At 49.0% G+C, this 12,205-nt stretch overlaps 1 protein-coding gene across 1 annotated transcript in view; it reads left to right on the top strand.

Moving 5' to 3' along the window:
* LOC119387047 (splicing factor U2AF 50 kDa subunit) overlaps positions 1-12,205 on the top strand; it is a 44,935-nt gene that overhangs the window by 5,589 nt on the left and 27,141 nt on the right. The window lies entirely within an intron of this gene.

Below are 12,205 nucleotides of genomic sequence, written 5' to 3'. Positions count from 1 at the left end.
CCAGAGCCACAAGTAAAACAAGGTTTATTCCAAAGACCTGCGGTCGTCGTCTTCCTCAGTCTGCCCAGAGCTATGTGCACGCGCCGTGCAGATGCGCTCAGCCGCAGTTCCGCAATTGGCGCGATACAGCAGAAAGTATGTGCGTTACTTAGCCCTAAATTGTCTCGTTTCAATCAGCGAGTACTGTACTAGTGTGGAGCCCAGTACCGTTCAGTTAAACATGCGCGAGAACATATATTTTTTACCTTGTTTGTGATAAGTTTCAAAAGGAACCACTCCCTCATTTCCTCCTATTGAGGGATGGCAGTGGCTGTAAACATAGTGCAGTAGAGAAGTTATTTTGCGGCACTTGAATAGACCATTACACGTGCACAACAATATCCATTGGCACCTGTAGCACTTTCTAGTGAGGCAGGAAGGCAGTTCACTTGAGTGATGTTTTAGAAACAGACTACTGTATTTAATGTGCTTGGTGCACATCAATGTCAGCTTCTTGTTTCTGGCACTTAGGCTCGTATTCACGAACCAACCTTATCTTAACGCTATAAGGCGGCCATTCTTAAGGAAGGGAAAAGTGTAAGGATAATAAAAGGTCTCAGTGCATTTCATAAACTTGCCTTATTCGGTTTTAAGGCAGCCTTACAGAAGGCGGCCTTGTCGTCATAAGGAACGAGCATGGGAGCGAGGCTATGAACTTTTGCTGGCTCATTGTTGGTTTATTAGCAAGAAAAAAAAAAGCTGTATGCTCCTCAAATAAATAAGAAAAATGTAGGAGTGTATACCCGTGCAAGTTTCGGTAAGAACACGCCTCGTCTTGCCGCACCGTTTGCTCCTTTTCTTAACGTTTTACCGTAGTCATAGCAACCGGCGGCTCGTGTAGACACGCCGCCATGTGTGGAGACAGACGTGCTGGTCCGCGAAGCGCTTGTTTCTACGTGGGCACCGACAGGTGCGTGAAGTTCTGAGCGGTTTTAGATGTGAAGCAGCTTATGAACGAGGCCTGTCCCCCCGGCGTGACCAGTGCCCCGCGTGCCACTAGATGTATGGAAGAAAGAAGAGAACAAAGTGCTGGCACGAGAGGAGAGCTCACGCATGGTGTGCAGGAAGGAATGTTTGCCTGAGAAAATGGTGCCACTAGATATATGGAAGAAAGAAGAGGCATGGTGTGCAGAAAGGAATGTTTGCCTGACATATAAACGTGCGATAGAGCGCTCGCTCCACTGTGGCGCGTGCTCTAGTATAAATCATGCAAGGTACCCACTTCGCCATAAATCATCGTCATTCATGCAAGGTGCCCACTACGCCATAAATCGTCATTCATTCAAGGTACCCACTACGCCATAAATCATGCAAGGTACCCTTAGATGTGAAGCAGCATAAGGGGTATTCAGACGGGGGAGGAATGCTCGGGGGAGACGGGGGGATTGCGTATCACGTGACCGCGGCGTCACGGATTAGCGAGTGGGCGTGACCCCCCCGCGCCTCCTCGGAGGAGACGGGGACGTTTTCCCCGAAAGGACAAACGATCCCCCTGTGGTGGGGGATGTGGCGGAATTTCGGGCTCTTGTTTGGCCACATTGTTGCACTTGCTCCTGCAGAGAGCGGCAGTGGGTGTCCAGTCTGAAGCTGGATGGTCGTCTGCAGCTCGTCGTCAGCAGCTCGTCAAACGGGTGGTGCAAGCCACCAGAGTAGTCTAGTAACACTGGTCTCCCCCTCCGTTTGCCTCGTCCGTGTGAGTGGGGGGCATTTGCGGAGACTTCTCCTCGCGAGCTGACGTCACTAGGCTCCGCCTTTACCCCCCGAGCATTTCTCCCCCGTCTGAATACCCGTTTATGAAGGGGTATTCAGACGGGGGAGAAATGCTCGGGGGGTAAAGGCGGAGCCTAGTGACGTCAGCTCGCGAGGAGAAGTCTCCACAAATGCCCCCCACTCACACGGACGGGGCGAACGGAGGGGGAGACCAGTGTTACCAGACTACTCCTGTGGCTTGTACCGCCCGTTTCACCAGCTGCTGACGACGATGACCCCAGCTACATATGACCCCAACTGCAGACTGGACACCCACTGCCGCTCTCTGCAGGAGCAAGTGCAAGAATGTGGCCAAACGAGCCCGAAATTCCGCCACATCCCCCACCGCCGGGGGATCGTTTGTCCTTTCGGGGAAAACGTCCCCGTCTCCTCCGAGGAGGCGCGGGGGGGTCACGCCCACTCGCTAATCCGTGACGTCGCGGTCACGTGATCCACAATCCCCCCGTCTCCCCCGAGCATTTCTCCCCCGTCTGAATACCCCTTGAACGAGGCCCTTCTCCCCGGCGTCGTGTCGACGTAGCAAGTGCCCCAGCCGATCCGAAGCGGCGGACTCGCGAAGCCGAAGCGAAACGGCCGTGTTGACATCGCATTCTCAAACTTCAAGCTGCAACCTTTGCAGCAAGAGCCATTAACTTTATACTTTACGGACGACAAGGCTGTTATACTCAAGGGAAAACGTTCCCCTGAGCTTAATGTCGTATATGACGAGTAACAACACCAGGGGAACCTCTGAATAGAAGGACCATGAACAGTAATGAAGAAAATAAAACATTTACAGAAATGTAAGTCGACTCATGGCTGCTTCGCATACTACTCAAGATACCCTTTACGGGGAGATGGCGGGATTTTTTCCTCCGTCTGCCTGCGTGTGTGCGTGTGTGGCTGTTTGTGTGGGTGATACACACGCTTGTTATTGAGTGCGACAGAAAGGCGAAAATTGAATTTCACTGAAGATCCAGCACTTGTAATCGACTTGAATGTGTCGCATTGTGATAGTGAAAAATTGCGATATCACGCGGTGTTAATGAAGGACACCACGAGAAAGTGGGAGCAGCTCAAATCAGCAAGAGTGACGTGCACACCGAGCACCGAGCAGCAGCTACACGGGCGCAGAAATGGGTAAAAATATCCCATCCTGCAGTGAAACACGTCTGCTTCCGCTCCGTACCCTGACTGATTTTTTCACACATTTAATAATGCGGGGCAGTATGGCCAGGGTATGTCCACCAAGTCACCATTCACAATTTTAAAAGTGCCTGCGCCGTAGAAACAGAGCAACACCAGCAGGAGCATTGGCACGAGAAAACTGACGTAGTGGGGGGCTTGTTTCCAGCGGCAAGCTCGGGGACATAAAGTGCTCGATTCAAGAAGCGGAATCTGCTCAGCAACACACACCGTCGCTGAACTCTTCCATGGAATTTTGATGGTTGCCGAACAATCGCAGCGTTAATTGCACATATATGGACGCCGGTCGCGTACGTCACCTTTTCTTTGACATTGTAAAGCTTCTTGCATAATCAGCCCCACAGGTACCTTATGGCGTCACTTATGTGGCTTGCCATAGCAAGCTACATAAGTGGCACCTTAAGGTACCTGCCGGGCTACCTTATCGAACGCCACCTTATCACAGCGATAAGCTTAACTCTTTCGCCACCGCAGGAAAAGGGGCCGTTTTTACTAGGTGTGAAAAATAATTTTTTCCGGCTAGATACTATCGCCTTATTTACATTGTTTGGTAGCAAAATGTATCTAAAAGAACGCTCTGTCCATTAACATAATTGTTGTACATATATTGAAATAAAGCGGTTAAGCCGACGCTTTATTACGCCAAAGGCAAGATGGCGCCGACGAAGAAGACGCCCGAGCCGATGACTGATGATGGTTATGTACAGATGAGGAAGATGAAGTCCAATTAATGCCTACACTAATTTCCCCCGTTGACGAAAGCGGCCAGCCTGGCCGCGAATTACATTGTGGAACGCAGATGAAAGGGTTTGAGACGCGAAACGTGCACAACCTCTGTGCCGCGGCAGCGTTGGTCAGTGGAGGCATGAACAGGTGTAAGACGGTAGTTCACCGGCGAGGTCTGGTCTATAACTGTGTAGGGGCCAATATAGCGAGATTCAAGCTTTTCGCATAAGCCAGGTGTCCGTGCAGGCGTCCATAGGAGTACAGGGTCGCCAGGGCGATAGAAAACGTCGCGGTGAGTGGCATCGTAGCGATTTTTGCGATCTTCTTGGCTAGCTTCGGTGTTTATACGGGCGCGACGACGGCATTGGGCAACCCGGTACAGAAACTGGTCGCAAATGAATGGTGAAGAGTTGATGCGTCCAGAGAAGAAAGAAACGTCGAGTGATGAGGTTGGCTGGCGTCCGTATACTAAGAAAAACGGAGAGTAGCCTGTGGTCCGTTGAACTGACGTATTATACGCAAACGTTACAAATGGGAGAATCGCATCCCAGTTACGATGGTCAGGTTGGATATACATGGATAACATGTCGCACAGCGTGCGATGAAATCTCTCCGTCAAACCATTTGTCTGTGGGTGGTAGCTAGACGTTGTCTTGTGTATTGTGTTTGACGCTTGGAGAACTTCACTAAGCGTGCTTGAGAGAAACGCCTTGCCTCGGTCGCTCAAAGAACGTGAGGGGCTCCGTGCCGTAGGTATATAGCTTTCAAGAAGAAGGTTGCTACTTCGGAAGCAGTTCCTGAAGTGATCGAGGCCGTCTCAGCGTACCGGGTCAAGTGATCAACAGCGGTGACGATCCATCTCTTGCCGTCTGGGGTAGTTGGGAGGGGCCCGAATAGGTCAATTCCGACGACAGAGAACGGCTGTGCTGGGCAAGGAAGTGGTTGTAGGGTCCCGACTGGGACAGTAGTAGGCCGCTTGCGGTGTTGGCAAAGGGCGCACGAGGCAATATATTTAGCTACGCTCGTAGAAAGACCTGGCCAGAAGAACCGGCTGCGGATGCGCTCGTGGGTTTTGTGGTAGCCAAAGTGGCCTGACGTTGGGTCGTCGTGTGAAGCCCGAAGAACTTCCCCGCGAAGAGCCCGCGGTACGACGGGGACCCATCGATGGCCTTCCGGGTGAAAAATGTACCGATAGAGTACGTCGTCTTCAAACTTGAATAGCTTGAGCTGTTTTCGTAGCCTGGCATTAGGAGAAGACGAAGCACCACTTAGGCGACTGATGATGTCACTGCAATAAGAATCAGCACGCTGGTGAGTGGAAAGCACTGAAGGGCGGTTGGCTGAAGGCAGGGAAGAAATTGATGCAATCGACGATGTGTCCTCAGTGCGGCCAATTTGACAAGGTGACGTGACGTGCTCCGATGTTGGCGGCAATGGACATCGTGATAGAGCATCGGCATCTTGATGCTTCTTTCCGGTCTTGTAAATGACGTCAAAGTCATATGCTTGTAATCGGATAATCCAGCGGCCAAGGCGTCCCGACAAGTTTTTGATTGTCAACAGCCAGCATAGCGCATGGTGGTCTGTCACAACAGTGAAATGTCGACCATGGAGGTACGGACGAAATTTTTGGATGGACCAGACAACAGCCAAGCACTCTTGTTCGGTTATCGAGTACTTCTTCTCTGCAGAGGTGAGAGTGCGGCTTGCATACGCGACAACTTTCTCGCGAAATTCACGGTCACGCTGTAGCAGTACGGCACCAATTCCCTGCCCACTAGCGTCAGTGTGCAGTACCGTAGGTGCTTCGTCATTGAAATAACAAAGAACCGGTGGGGATGTCAGTGCGCGCTTGAGTTCTTGGAATGCGGCTTCGCACTGATGATTCCAATCAAAGGGAGCGGTACTAGCAAGGAGCTTGTGGAGAGGCGAGGCAATGGTGGCAAAGTTCCGGATGAAGCGTCGGAAGTATGATGCGAGCCCAAGGAAGCTGCGCAGTTCTTTTGCGCGAAGTGGGCGCGGGAAGTTGAGCACTGCGGAAATTTTGTCCGGATCGGGCTGGATGCCATCTTTGTTAACGAGATGTCCGAGAACTTTGATCGTTGTGCTACCGAAGTGGCACTTCTTTGTGTTTAGTTGAAGGCCAGCATTGGAGAGGCATGTGAGCACTTCGTCGAGGCGTTGCAGATGGTCATCGAAAGTGGAGGAAAACACGACGATATCGTCCAAATAGCATAGACAAGTTTTCCACTTGAGGCCGCGAAGAACAGTGTCGATCATCCTTTCAAATGTGGCGGGGGCATTACATAGGCCGAAGGGCATTACGTTAAACTCGTAAAGACCGTCCGGCGTAGAAAAGGCGGTCTTTTCTTTGTCCGCTTCGTCCATTGGAATTTGCCAATATCCGGAACGAAGGTCAAGGGTGGAGAAGTACTGCGCGCCTTGCAAAGAGTCAAGTGCATCATCTATACGAGGCATCGGATATACATCCTTTCGGGTGATCTTGTTGAGCGCGCGGTAATCAACACAAAATCGTACCGATCCATCCTTCTTTTGTACCAATACAACGGGTGATGACCAAGAACTGGCAGAGGGTCGTATGATGTTTCTTTTGAGCATGTCGGCCACGTTCTCCTCAATGATTTTGCGTTCGGCCAAGGAGACTCGATAGGGACGACGGCGTACAATATTCTGACCATCAGTGGTGATACGATGAGACGCAACTGTGGTCTGTCCGAGTGACGAAGCACTGGCGTCGAAGGAGGCCTGATGTTTTGCTAGCAATTTCAGCAACGCCTCAGGCTGAGGAGCAGGAAGGTCGGGGTTTATCCCGGAAGCAAAGGTGGATGAAGAAATAGGCTTGTCCTGTGGAGGATGAGCTTGCAAGGCGTCAAGAGGTACGAAAGATGCCGGTTGTGTATCCACATAACAGGTCACCGCAGAACCTTGAGGTAGGAGAATAGTCTCAGTGGTGGTGTTCAGGCCGACGATTACCGCAGCACTTTCTTTGAATCGCACCAGGCTGGATGGGAACACAATGCCACGAGCTAGACAGCGGCCGTAAGGGGTGATCAACACGTCACCATTGGCAATATGCGTAGACGTGATCGGGATCAGTTGCTCCTGACCCGGAGGCAGTACGGAATCGGCAGCTGTGGAAAAACGCAGTCGTGTCTCATCGATACGCTCGCTGCAATGATCGGTCTCGGTCATCTGAAGTACACGTTGGCGGCAAGAAATTAAAGCAGACGCTGACGAGAGAAAGTCCCAGCCTAAAATGAGTTCATGAGCACAGGAAATTAAAACTGCGAAAGTGATGTGATGACGGATACCGTCAATGAAGACGCGTGCTGTACATTGAGCCAATGGTCGAATGATTGCTCCATTGGCCCCAATCAAGGATGATCCAAGGTAGGGCGTTGTCACTTTCCGCAAACGAGAACACAAGTCCGCACGCATAACAGAAATCGTTGCTCCCGTGTCTATCAAAGCCCAAACCCGCACACCTTGCACAATCACCAATAACATGTTTGACGGTCGTTCAGGAGGACTTGAGGCATTTCGCGGCGATGCAGTTTTCCCTCCAAAAACTGCACTGTTTAGTTTTCCGATCGCTGGACAGGGAGTTGAGAGACAGGCCGAAGCGGCGAAACAGAGCGCTGGAGTGGCGATGGGGAACGTCGTCTGGAGGTACGTGTATTGATGGTCGTGTTCGAAAAGTCAGCCGGCGATGGCGATCGGCGAGTGAAAACATTGTCGGCGTAACGGTGGTAAAATCGAGATGGCTCGTCACGTTCGAAAGCAGCATAACCACGACGTTCGTCCTGCTGGCGGCGTCGACAAACCCGGGAGATGTGTCCCCGAATGCCGCAGTAATAGCAGACAGGCCGTGGGGCACGCCAGGCGGAATGGTATGGCGGATTCGGTGCTCGGGCAACAAGAGGTGCTAGATGGTCGTGAACAGGCACAGGTGGTGTGACTGGAGGCGGTGAAGGTTGCATTGCAGCGATGTGTGCGTACGAAGCCGGTTGGGGGCAAGGTGGAGCGGTGGGATGGTGGGCGCTCTGAAAGGCTGTCATTTCCTCTTTGATCATACTTCGCAGATCAGTGGAGGCGGGTTGTGCGTGAGCGTTGTTGCAAGGTGGTGAGCCATAGGCTTGCAGTTCCTCACGGATTATGGCTCGAATGATGGATCGGAGCTCCATACTGTTTGCCAAGGGGTTTTCGCAAAAGTCGGGTCGCAGGCGGATGGATTGTAGGGCATCAAGCCGCTGGCACACAGAGATGACGTCCGATACCGTCGAAGGGTTGTTCGCGGTGAGGGCATTGAAAGCGGTAGGTCCTATACCCTTCAGAAGATGTCGTACGCGATCAGTTTCTGGCATGGCATCGTCGATACAGCGGCAAAGCGCAAGAACGTCCTCAATGTACGAGGTATAAGACTCGCCGTAATGCTGGACGCGTTCAGCCAGTTTCTTCCTCGCAACTTCCGAACGAACCGTCGGTGTGCCAAAAATCCGCCGTAGCTGGTCCTTGAAGGAAGACCAATCACGGAAGTCGCTCTCGTGATTTAGGAACCATGTCTTGGCTACCTGGGATACGTAAAACTGTACGCGGGCTAACTTCGACGCCTCGTTCCAGTTGTTGTAAACGCTTACACGGTCATAGTTGTCGAGCCAGTCTTCGACATCTTCTCCAGGCAGACCGGAGAAGATTTCAGGGTCGCGAGGGGGGTTGTTGGCAGTGGTAGGGGCGGCGGCAGGCGGTTGGACTGGGTGAGTTGGCACTGTGGGCTCATCTTGTGACATGGTGGTCTGCTGGCGTAAGCGGCGTCCCGAACGGAGCTCCAGGAGAGATCTTTAGAAGAAGAGAGGTCGAAGGGATCGTAAAGCTCCTCCACCACTTGAGATAAAGCGGTTAAGCCGACGCTTTATTACACCAAAGGCAAGATGGCGCCGACGAAGAAGACGCCCGAGCCGATGACTGATGATGGTTATGTACAGATGAGGAAGATGAAGTCCAATTAATGCCTACAATATTTATTACACATATTAATGAAAAAAATGTTTATAAAGAAAAGTTTATACAGTGATTAATCATTTAACACTTTAAAAAGAGGATAACTTAAAAAATAATGAGGTTAAAAAAAATTCAAGATATACAATTTGTAGCTTCTTATGTTGCATAAAGGTTGTATAAGTTTCAAAAATTATTGCTCAAAACTGTTCTTCCCACGAAAAAGAAAGTTAGTGAGGGTGCGTCTCGTGCCATTCTGGAAAGCAGTCCCTAGTCGGGATGAAACAAAAATAGACGCCGCATGGCTGACACAAAACTGCTGTTTTCATCTGTGTCTTTCGTTTGTCATAACAGAGCTTGCAATTTCGGCGTTTTTCTTGCACCTGGGGCTTGTGTTCGGACTTTTTTGGAGGTGGAGGAGGGGGAACATGTCTTTCGCCCGTGCCAAGAATCTTGACATGACGCATCCTCGTCATCGGTGCTGAAATCTGATGAGTCAACATCTTCTCCAGACTCACTGCTGCTGATTGCATCCTCAAAATCGACTGTTGATGCGCTGGATTCGCGAGAAACGCGTCTTTTGGGAACGCCTACACACGATGACGACGCCGACGCGCGCGCGCAGCAACCCGAAACTTTTTGTGGCGAAAGAAATCTTCCCCGTGGCAAAAAACAAGCAAAACATCACAGATCCCTTCGTGCGTTTCCCACTTTCTTACCTAGATGGGGCTAGGCGCCCGTAAATTGCGCGACGGCACGAGAATTCAAACTTGAAATGCATCGTTCAAATTGAACGATTTGAATAGGCACGGTAGCGAAAGAGTTAAGGAAAGGTTGAATTGAGGCATAAGGTTTGTTTATGAAACACGTTAAGGTGCCGAAAAGGTAAGGAGGGCAAAAGATAAGGATAAGGTTGGTTTGTGAATACTGGCCTTGAATTCTCGTGCCTGTGATGTTAAGTGACCTTGTGCTAAGAAAGGGCGACTAAGTTATTGTGTGACATCATCGGCAATGCTTTCTGAAGAGACACTAAAGGCAAACATTATGTTAATGTGGATTTACTATCATTCTAGAAAACATGCAGTATTTGTCTCATACCAATAAAATGCTTAGTTTAGAAGAAAATAGCATTTCAAGGGTCCCACACAATCCAATTCGCCCATCCCAGTGTGAGGAGTTAGGACATCCATTGACTCCAGTGTGACCAATATGACTCCAGTATTTTGAGTTATGACTTGGCATACACTATTGCAGCTTTTCACTGCCTAACAGCCACTGCTATGGTTTCTTGCATATAACGAAAGAGTGCAGCTAGAAACCAAGCCAACACCATCACATCGAATAACATTCTCTCTTGTTTGAGTTTCACGAGTGAGCAAAGCCAACACAGCAGTGTGCGATGGAGGAATACTTAAATGTTAATGCACAGGCGGCTCAGAGCTGGACGAAAACAGATCATTTCAACCACCTGCGTTGTCATCAAGGATAGCATGAAAAAAAGGTGTTTACAGCAAAGCTGCTTATGACTAGGCCATTCGTAACTGCACGAACAGTTACCTACTCAACAGAAAAGTAACAGCATGAAAATGAAACAACATGAAATCGCAAAAAAGCGACCATGGCCACCCAGACTAAGCTCAAACGGCAGTTGATGAACTGGGCGAATTCGTTGACCTGAAATACAGCCCTGAGAGTAATAAGAAATATGAACATATTGTAACCCTGTGAACATTTTAATCAAGGATTACCTACTCAGCAGAAAACCCCTAGCAGGTATGCACCACAGAAATTGGGCAAACCCCACTGCTCACCAATAGTCCACTAAAAATAGACAGAAAAGGTAATAAATAAATAAACAAACAGAAAAATATGAATAAATAAATAAAGTAAATAAGTTAATTATCAAATAAATAAAAATGTGTAAAAACATAAATACATAAATAACCTGTGTACTAGAGCACTGCACGGGCCCGGGCCGGGTACGGGCCACATTTAAGAACACCAGGCCGGGCCCGGGCCGGAAAAATCGGCCCGTGCAGTGCTCTACTGTGTACTGCACTTCTGGCCAACGCAAATCGATATGGAAATGCTTTAAAGGGGTACTGGCACCTTTTTTCGAAGGCGAGTTTATTCTGCCATACAAATCGCCTGTATACAGAGATGGCTCTGAGCAAATGTGAAGCTCGGCAAATGCTGATAAGATATTTTATTTTGATATTAAAGCCGATTTTGCCCTGGCACACCTACCGACATCGACACTAGCTTGATGTCAGGCTACAGTACTAATTCTGGTGACTTCACGCAGCAGTCTGTCTAGTTGTGATGACGTCAGGTACCAAAACTTCCAAGATGGCCGCTTTTGCATCACCAAAACATTCAAAATGGCTGCTCGTGCCAACGGAGCCATGGTGCGGAGCGGCCATGGAAACGTCACTATATATTGTGCGAGCATATGATAAGAAGCTCATATCGTGTTGTAACGTCAATTTACAGTAGGAACCAAAACTAGCTCTTAAAAACAGACCGTAATTACTTTTTCAGGGTGCACTCGTGCTTAGCTCTACCCTTTCGGGCTTGGCCTTTCATTTGACGCAAGAAAATGACTACTGAAAATTTTCGTGTCAGTACCTCATTAAAATTCACTAATTCAAAAATTTTAAACGAAATAAATAAATCGGTTTGCTACACAGCTTCTCTGGATATCCGCCCTCAGAGATTGGAATGGCTCATGAAATTTTTCCATCAACTGAATGGGAACACACTAGTATCATTTTAATCTATCTAACAATGTCCTACAATGATCTTTTTATTATGAGCAGATGAGTACTGTAAAATCCCGAGTAAGCAGCCCCCCTAATGTGAAGCAAAATCCAACAAGATCGGATCACGGATCAAACTTCCAGGTGCTGGCGGAAGAGCCGCTAAGAATAAAGAGTGCGCACCTGTGCTTCTAATGAAATGCTTTATTAATTATGCATTCACTAAATGTTTTTATTCGCTCGTCATTCTTATACACGCTCGACGGGCGAATAAAAACAGTGAAAATGGGTGGGGGGAGGGGGGCTTGCTCGGGCCGGGGAGCGAGTGTGTTCGAACCCCCTGCCACTTTAACATTTTTCAATTTTACATGTGTATATATATACACACATACAAATGCTCGTATAAACATACATAAAGTATGGTTGAACCCCCCTCCTCGTCCCTCTTGAAAAAAAATGTCTGGCTAGGCTTCTGCCAGTGACACAATTACACTAAGGATTGCTAAATTATTGGACTAGCACGAGAATAACTCGCTGGAGTCCCAGGTTGTGTACTACTTTCACCTCAATTTTTAAAGTACTGTTGTTGATAATAGATGTTTTAGACATTCTCAAGCATTAATCCATTACTGTAACCTAAATTGTTACTTGCCTTTAGTGTCCCTTTAATCACCATGGTCAGAAGTGTACAGGGAAAAGCAAAGTGATCA

Source organism: Rhipicephalus sanguineus, chromosome 3 (genome assembly GCF_013339695.2).
Source record: "Rhipicephalus sanguineus isolate Rsan-2018 chromosome 3, BIME_Rsan_1.4, whole genome shotgun sequence".
In the NCBI taxonomy this organism is placed as follows: Eukaryota; Metazoa; Arthropoda; class Arachnida; order Ixodida; family Ixodidae; genus Rhipicephalus; species Rhipicephalus sanguineus.
This window is presented reverse-complemented; position numbering and strand designations above follow the sequence as displayed.